Source organism: Tupaia chinensis, unplaced genomic scaffold, assembly GCF_000334495.1.
Source record: "Tupaia chinensis unplaced genomic scaffold, TupChi_1.0 Scaffold000515_1, whole genome shotgun sequence".
Taxonomy (NCBI): Eukaryota; Metazoa; Chordata; class Mammalia; order Scandentia; family Tupaiidae; genus Tupaia; species Tupaia belangeri.
This window is the reverse complement of record NW_006160028.1, coordinates 5,312,876-5,322,179: the sequence shown is the minus strand read 5'-3', so window position 1 is coordinate 5,322,179 and position 9,304 is coordinate 5,312,876.

Here is a 9,304-nt window from a genome sequence, read left to right as displayed (position 1 = left end):
GGAAGTGAGAAAGCATTCCATGGGGGATGGCTGTGACATAACCCCTTCTCCTCCATGTCTCCCTCTTTTGGGGATTTTGGGCACACACACACACACATACACCCAGTGAGTTTTTTAAGCCTCCGTGTCTGGGACTTGAACTGCACAGTTGGGCATGTAGGATTTAGTCACCCTAACTACCATGTCACAGATAGCCCTCTGCTGTGTGTTTTAAACATTTCTTCTTCCTTTCGCTAAAGATGAATGGCTTTGGAATAAAATAAGCCTGAAAGGTCTGGAACTATATTCTCCGGAGTTTCTCTAACCCAAGGAGGTGTTCCGTGCAGCCCCCGCAACAATCCGTTCAGACTTTTTCCACAGAAGACCGCGTCCCCTCGCCCGGACAGGTCCCTCTGTCAGTCAGGCAGACGGAGGTGGTGGAGACTGCTCTGATGGGCCTCCCCTTGGTGTTCAGGATGACCATCTGTGCTTCTTGGTCCTTTCCCACTCACCGGGCCACGAGGCCTGCTGGGGTTCCTGGGCAGACTGCCCCAGGTAGAGTCCTGCCCGAGGCTCTGCTCCTGCTGTGAAACTGCCCTGCCCAGACGTCCAGCAGCCTGCACCTCAAAATCTTGCTCAAAGCCACTTTCCCGAGGACACCTACCCACCTTGGCAGTTGATCCGATGTTTGCAACCTGCCCTCCTCTCTCCAACCGTCTCAGTCCCTCTGTCCCTATCCTGATACCTGCTCTGCGTTTTGGTTATTTTCTACAACAGCCATCACCTTCCAGCGTGCCATCTGTCTCTGTTGTCTGTCTCCCCCATTAGAATGTAAGCTGCAGGAAGTCGGGGCTCATCGCTTATGTCGTTTGCCGATGAACCCCAGCACCTAGAGTTGTGCTGGCACATAGTAGGCACTTTGTAAGTATCTGCTGAATGACTAACCAAACAAATGAAAGCCTAGCAACCACACGCCTTCCCGTTCCAGGCTTTAACGCCCTTTCTCTCCTGCCATCTGCCCTCTGCAGTGAAATTGTAACTCCCGTTTATTTATTCATTTATTTATTTGATTTGCCATAGGGCATGTGCACTTCCAGAGAAAAGCAGAGAGGGAGTGACAGGAAAGCGAGAACGCACCTCCCAGGGTGGATGGCCACGGCACAATTACCTTCTCCTTCATTCTCCTCTCAGGATTTGGGGCATGCGTGTAACGTGCCCGGTGTGTTTTTCAAGCCGCTGGGTCTGGGACTCAAACTGTGTGGTCAGCTAGGTGGAATCTGGCTGACTTAACCACCACCTGGCTGGCCTGAAGCTGTGATGTGTGAGATGAACAGGGACTATGGTGACCTCACCTCTACGCCAGGCTTCCTGCAAGGCGCTCACCTGTTACCTCATTCATCCTCTCAGAACCCTGTGATGGAGGTCTTAGTGTGTTCATTTTACAAAGGGAGGCTTATGGTGATAAGGGGCCGCTTGGCGTTGGCAGCAGTTAAGCAAGGGCCAGTGCAGTAGCATGCAGGTAAGCGTGTGCATGGGGAGCCAGATCCCGCATGATCGAACTCGGTTTGAATCCGGGCCCCTGGGGGCTTGGAAAGTGTATGTGTGTTTGTATAGCGAATCCTGATCGATGGAGAGATGGAGAAGGGATTGCAGTGTGACCCTTGCTTTCTCTCCCTCTCCCTCTCCCCTCCTCCCCCTCTCCCTCCCTCCCTCTCTCTCCCTCCTCTCTCTTTGGCAAACACATGTACCCTCTGGCAATAGGGAAATAACTAAGAGCCCCAGGGCTTTTATACAAGTGTGACTTTCTGTCATAAAGTAAGGTCAGAAACGATTCTTCTCTAAATGCCTCTGTCGCTTTCATTATTTCTCTCAGTCTCTAACTGCCGGCCTAGCCACATGCCTGAAAACAAAATCTGCTGACTCCCCTTCAGAGGAATTCTGGGGGACGAGAGTAGGTGGTTAACTGAGAACTGTGCTCATCTCAGGTGCATTTCATGACGGAATCGAAGTTTCACTCAACAAACATCCCTGGAGCTCCCGCTAGGCTCCTGCAGCACTCCGGACTCTAGAGTCTAAAGAAGACCCTCCAGGAGACTCACAGATAACCACAGACTGCTCCTCTGCCCCACCTCTAAACCCGAGCCTTCCTGGGCAAGGGCAGGCCTGGTCAGTGTTAGCCCCAGGTCTGGAAGAGCAAGAAGGCCCCTCTATTCTTGACGGCACTCTGCATTCGAGGTTATTTGATGTAGGGCTGGGAGTAAGATATAATCTAGTACAGCAGAGAATTCTCAAAATATCTTTTAGCAGGTAAAGTATTATGTCATTTCTTTAGAAGTAAATTCACCTTCCTATTATGGAGGCTGGGGGGCTACAATTATGATAAATAGCATTTCCAAAGTCTAAAGTTCTTCCTGCTTTTTTTTCCAGTGCCCTGCTGGCATCGCTCCCTGGGCGGAGGAGGGAGACAGCAGGAAGGGGCCCAGCGGGAAGGGAGATAGAGTGGGAGGGGATGCGCTGTCTCAACCCCTCAGGGCAGGGCTTGCTGCCTGCTGCAGACTCTGACAGTCAGCTCTGGCAGCCTCTGCCTCTGCGACAGAGCGGCCTCACAGGCGGGCAGCCTGCTCTGGTGATTGATGTGGGGTATGAAGCCCGGAACCCCTGCACCTGATCTGAAGTGGCAACAGCCAGTCCGCCCTCCAGAACTCCAGGACAAGGTTTTGAGATTCTGTCAGGTCTACGTGACCGACCACCGTTCAGATTGTCTCTGGGCCTCTTCCTGCCACCACCTCCCCGCCCCCTGTTCCATGCAGAGGTTTTAATTCCTAATAAATGTGTTGTAGCCCCCAACTTTTCCCAGTGTCTACTCTGGAAAGTCCAGCTCGTGACAATGGGCCTAAGGGTGGGGATGAGGACCAGCCAGCCAGCCAGTGGGGAGTCTCACCAGCCAGGGTTGGCCTGCAGTCAGCTCTGAGGCCCTGCCTGAAGGGGCAGAGCACTGTGGTGGTGTATAGATGCGGGTCAGCTGTGCTGAGTTCAGAAGGCCTGCCAGAAGGTAAACATGCATTTTCACCACACAGAGACTGTTCTCTTCCCTGTCACATCCTGGTGCTGGCCCCGACCCTATCTCTCCTGAATCATTTTGGCATCTCTTAACGCTTAGCTCCGTCCAGACTGGTCTTTCTGAAACCCCTGTCTGGTCATGTCATTTTTTTTTAATCCTCATAAACCCCTCCAAGTCTCCCTGTAAGCTTCAAGATCTGGCCACATTACTTGAATTATTACTGCCTTGAGGTCTGCCTTTGCTTCCCTCATCTTGCAGCTCTGGGCTCAGTCAACACCTTCCCACTTCTCACCATTGCTACCTAACGGGAGGAGGAGGGACCTTCCTGCTGTTCCAGGCATCAGGGCCGACAGCTGAACACGGCAGACACTGGTACTCTTTCTTCTAAAGAGAGCTGCCAATTTAGGGACAGCTACCTTCCCGGGCTTATGAAAAATTGGCAGAACCAGCCCTGTTGCTCCTGGCAATCAACACAAATACTCCTCACCTGGGTCACCACGCCCGGGAGAAGGAGGCTGATAGGGAGGTGAGAGAGATCAGCACTGTCCCTAGTGGGGAGGCCGCATGGACCTGCCTTGGAGCCCTCACACTAGAGGCTGCGCACTGGGCCGGGTCACCTGGGGGAGGGAGGGGCAGTTTTGGGGGGAGGGCAGTGAAGAGAGGAGGGTGTTGAGCCAAACAGGTGCTGCTACGTGGGAGCCGTAGGAGAGCTCTCTCAGGAGCCACATCCCAGCTCTGGGATGCCCATATACCAAGGACAAGGGGCCAGCAGGTTTAGCAGTGAGCAGCCACTGGAGCGAGGACAGTGACAGGTTAGGGAGGTGACACTCACCCTCCTGTCCTGTGCTGCCATCACAATCCCACGTCTAGCCTGTGCAGGTGAGTTTGCAGTTTTAAGCTTTTTTTTTTTTAAAAAATTAACTTTATTTATTTATTCATTTATTTTAATTTGACTAGACACATGCACGCGCACGCGCGCGCACACACACACACACACACACACACACACACACACAGAGAGAGAGGAAAAGTGAGAAAGCAAGCTGCCAGATCTGGGACTTGAACCGCGGTTAACCATGTGGGAGTCCAGCGCCCTTTATCACCACGCCACCTGCCAACCCCTTAAACTATCTTTTTAATGAAAGAGGGGTGGGATCTGGAAGAGTGTGATTGCAGAATAACTGAAAACAATCGTGTGTGTGTGTGTGTGTGTGTGTGTGTGTGCATGTCATCATGCTCTCCAATTATGCTACCCTCCTTAAACCCCAGAAAGGAGTGGTGGGGACAGCAGGCAGGAGCCATCTCCGCTTTGTCCCTCCAACCCAGGGACTTTGGTGGGCTGTGCACGCCATGACTTCCCCTTCCTTCAGTGTGGAAGTGCTCTGCCTCAGCGACAGAACAGCCTCCCAGGCAGGCAGCCTGCTCTGGTGACTGAGTGATGTGGGGTGTGAAGCCCGGAACCTCTGCACCTGCGGTGGGCTGAGCACTTTCATTTGCCACACAGCTTCAAATTCTTAATTGTTAACTCACGCTGCCTTTGTAAACAGTCTAAGGTCTATGTTATTCTCCGGGTTTTCAGGAGACCAAGACCAAGGGAGCGTCAGTAGCTTGTCAAATCCCCAGGCAAATGGCAGTGGCAAGACATGAATCGGGGAGTGTGATGCCGGACACCTGAAGGGAAGGGCTTGTCCTCTGTACTCCACTGGGCACCAGCAAGTCCCACCCCCTAGCTTCTGTGTGGACTTGTTCCATCGTTTACACCCCACTTCCCGCAATTTTCCGTTTTTCTTTCTCCTCACCCGCGTAAGTACAGGAGTTGTCACTTATCCATGGGAGATGCTTTCCCAAGACCTCCGGCAGATGGCTAGAGTTGCAGACAACACCAACCCTTACACACGCTTCCCCCTATACACACATACCTGTGGTAAAGTTTAATTTCTAAATTTGGCACCCTAAGAAACGAACCATGATAATGAATAGATAACAACTAATAGTAAATAATAGCTAATAAAATGGAACCATAATAAGAATATATTGTGATAAGTTATGTGCCTGTAGTCTCTTGAAATCTCTTACTGTGTCGTACTGACTTATTTTAGGACGACGGTTGATGGTGAGTCCCTGAAACCACAGGAAGTAAAACCCCGTATTAGGGGACACTGCCTGCTGTATGACTCCTCACTCCTGCTTGGCCACGTTCCTGCTAGTTCCTTAGAGAAGATCAGATCAGCTGCTCCATTCCGTGTCCTCTGTCCCGAAAGCTGCTCTCAGCTAGTTACGACTCACCCCGGTAGGATCTCGACAGTGGTTGCTGCTATTGACCCCTCCCTTCTGAAAACTTCTGCCTTGCTTGCTGTCTTAGCCAGCTTTGTTCTGCTAGGACAAACACATGAGACTGGGTCATTTGTAAAGAACACAGAGCTGTTTCTCAAAGTTCTGGAGGCCGGGAAGCCCAAGGTTGAGGAACCCACATTTGGCCAGGGTCTTCTTACTACATCATCCCATGGGTGGAAGGTGGAAGGGCAAGAGAGTGTGTGCTTAAGAGAGCGAGAGACAGAGATAAAGAGATGCGAAACTTGCAGCCTCCAGCTCTTTTATGATTGGTATTAACCCATTCAAAGGGCTGGTGCCCTTATGGTCTGAACACCTCCCATTAAGTTCCACCTCCTCCAGCTGTTGCATTGAAGATTTATTTTTATTTCTTTTTTTTCCTTTTCTTATTCCTTTTTCAAAAAATTGTCAGGGACCAGCAGGTTGCATGGTGGTTGGGGTGCTGCACACTCCCACATGGCCGACCGCGGTTCAAGTACTGAACCTGGTGGCTTGCTTTCTCACTTCCTCTCTCTCTCTCTCTGTATCTCTCTCTGGTCAAATTAAAATAAATGAATGAATAAATAAAATTAAATAAATAATTATTTTTAAAAAAATTGTCAGAGGGCATGTGCATTTACAGGAGAGAGACAGAGAGCGAAGGAAGTCCAGAAAGCAGCCCGCACGGGGCATGGTCATGCTGCAATCCCCTCTCCATTTCTCCGTCTTTTTGGGCTTTTGGTCACACACACATGGGCCTGCTGTGTTTTTCAAGCCACTGGAACCAGGACTCGAACTGCATTGTCAGCCATGTGAGATCCAGCCATCTTAACTACCAAGCTACGGGTTGGTCTGGAGATTACATTTTTCAACACCTGCTTTTGGGAAAACATAGCACTTGGTTACTGTGACATCACTCCCTGGAGGGTTTCTCTTCCCCTTGAGTGTTTTTCTCACACTCACAGCTTGGTTTCTAGCCAGTGCTGTGCTTTAATACCGGCATAACTCTGGATTCCATCCTGAACGCTCTTCTCACTTGATAATTCTCTCCTCTCCTGAGGCTTACTTACTGCCGCCATACAAACTCCATCATTCAGACAGCTGCGCTCCAAACTCACGGGTCTTTGCCTCATGGCCAGCTTGACCACGGTGTCCTCTGGCAACCTAAACTCAACATTTCCAGGGTTGAACACATCATTGCTCTCTTAAAGCCAGTTCCTACCTGTTTTTTGTTTGTTTGTTTGTTTTTATGTTTATTTCTTTATTTTTCCTGTGAACTAGTGAGAGAGAGAGCGGCCTCAGCATAGGTCCTGATGCCATGATCCACCCCAGCCTCAGCAAGCCGCAGGTCATAGGCATACCTGTGTTTCCAGCATATTCAGGGATGTCTCTGAGTGTGAACCCGGACCCTTGCAGTGTGAGTCCTCACTCATCTTCTTTTACTACTGTGCCACCATCCACCCTCTAATAACCTTTTTTTTTTTTTGGAGAAGTTTTTGCCATAGGGCACATGTGCTCACCAGAAAGACAGAGAGAGACAGAGAGACAGAAATCGAGAAATCACCCCCCAGGGGGCATGGTCACGCCACAATCCCCTCTCCTCCATTCTCCTCTCGGGATCTTGGACACGCACGCACACGCGCCCGGCGTGAGTTTAAGCCATAGGGTCCGGGACTCAACTACATGGGAGTCCAGCGACATAGCCATTATGCCAACTGCAGGTCCCAATCTTTTAACGTTTACTTACTTCTTTGAAGAGAGAGAGAGAGAGAACCCAACAGGATCTACATGTTGTAATCCACCCTGGTCTCCGCCATCCGGGGTCATGGGCACACGAATGCACACCCAGCATGCTTGAGACGTCCGAGATGCCAGCCCAGAACGTTTCCCAGGGGGTCCAGGTGCGCTATCATGGCACCATGGTCTGGCACAAAGCCAGCTCTCACTCACATAACCCCTTGTGGGAGAGCAGCTCCGGGGAAAGCACCAGGACTGTCTCTCTCAGCACTCTCGACCCTCTGCCCAGTTCTTTTATTCCTACTTTTGTTTTTTTGGAGTTTTTGCTATAGGGTGTGTGCACTCACCAGACAGAGAGAGACAGAGAGACAAAAAGCAAGAAATCGCCCCTGGGGGGAGGGCCATGCCGCAATCCCTTCTCCTCCATTCTCCTCTTGGGATCTTGGGCATGCATGCACACGCACCCGGCATGAGTTTAAGCCACCGGGTCCAGGACACAAACCGTGGTCGACTACGTGGGAGTCCAGCAACATAGCCATTACGCTAACTGCTGGTCCCTTTTATTCCTACTTTTTAAACAGATGATTCTCAAACTTTTGGGCCTTTGGGCCCTTTTACACTCATAAAAATCATTGAGGATTCCAAAGAGATTCTATATACACGAGTTACTTTTAGAGATATTTACAGTACTAGAAGTTAAAACCAAAGATTTAAAAAATATTTACTGATTTAAAATAATAAACCTATCACATATTAACATCAGTAATTAGCCATCACATGTAAACATTAGCATATCTATAAAAAATAACTATTTTCAAAAGCAGAAAAAATGAGAAGAGTTAAGGTTTTACATTTTTGCAAATATCTTTTTTTTTTTTTTTGAGAAGTTTTTGCCATGAGGCATGTGTTTAAGTCACCAGGTCCGGGACTTGAACCGTGGTCGACTATATGGGAGTCCAGCAAAATAGCCATTACCCCAACTGCTGGCCCCTTTGCAAATGTGTTTTTTTTTTTTGGGGGGGGGAGAGGTTTTTACTATAGGGCGCGTGCGCTTGCCAGACAGACAGAGAGAGACAGAGAGACAAAAAGTGAGAAATCACCCCCCAGGGGGGATGGCCATGCCGCAATTCCTTCTCCTTCATTCTCCTCTCGGGATCTTGGGCACGCACGCACGCACACGCACCTGGCGTGAGTTTAAGCCGGGACTCGAACCGCAGTCGACTATGTGGGAGTCCAGTGACATAGCCATTACGCTAACTGCTGGTCCCAGAAAGCGAGAAATCACCCTCTGGGGGGATGGCCACGCCGCAATCCCTTCTCCTCCATTCTCCTCTCGGGATCTTGGGCATGCATGCACATGTGCCCGGTGTGAGTTTAAGCCACCGGGTCAGGGACTCAAACCGCAGTGGACTACATGGGAGTCCAGCAACATAGCCATTATGCTAACTGCTGGTCCCCCCTTTGCAAATATCTTAATGTCTGGCTTAACAGAAGAGAGTCGGACTATTATATCTGCTTCTGTTGCAGTACATTGTTTTGCCTAAAATATAGGAGGGAAATTCAGTCTCGACCCAATGAACAGGTGGAAAGGGAAGGAATATTTAAACAGCCTTTTCAGATAATGGTGGATAGTTTTCTTTAATACTACATCAATGCTCAGCAAGTGGTAGTTTTTCAAAGGTTAGCAGTAAGTGGATTCTATAACCACATCAGGGAGCGTTTTGAACAGTCATTATAAGATCCATTGATCTATTTTATACTTTCAGTGGATCTTTTACCCATGCATGATTTTGTGACATTATACCTTGAATTGTGATTTTTCCGGTTCACTGAGTTACATGTATCTCCCAGTGTTGACACGTGTCCCTCTAGAGAATGAAATAATTGGATCTTTAATACTTGCATTATTGTATTAGTTCTACGGCTGCTGTCACAAAGTAACACAGGTGGAGTGGCTTAAAAATAACCCTTCACGGGAACCAGCAGTTAGCGTAATGGCTATGTCGCTGGACTCCCACGTAGTCGACCGTGGTTCGTGTCCTGGACCCGGTGGCTTAAAACTCATGCCGGGCACGTGTGCGTGCGTGCCCAAGATCCTGAGAGGAGAATGGAAGAGAGGGGATTGCGGCGTGGCCATCCCCCCTGGGGGGTGATTTCTCGCTTTCTGTCTCTATGTCTCTCTCTGTCTGTCTGGCTAGCGCACGCGCCCTACAGTGA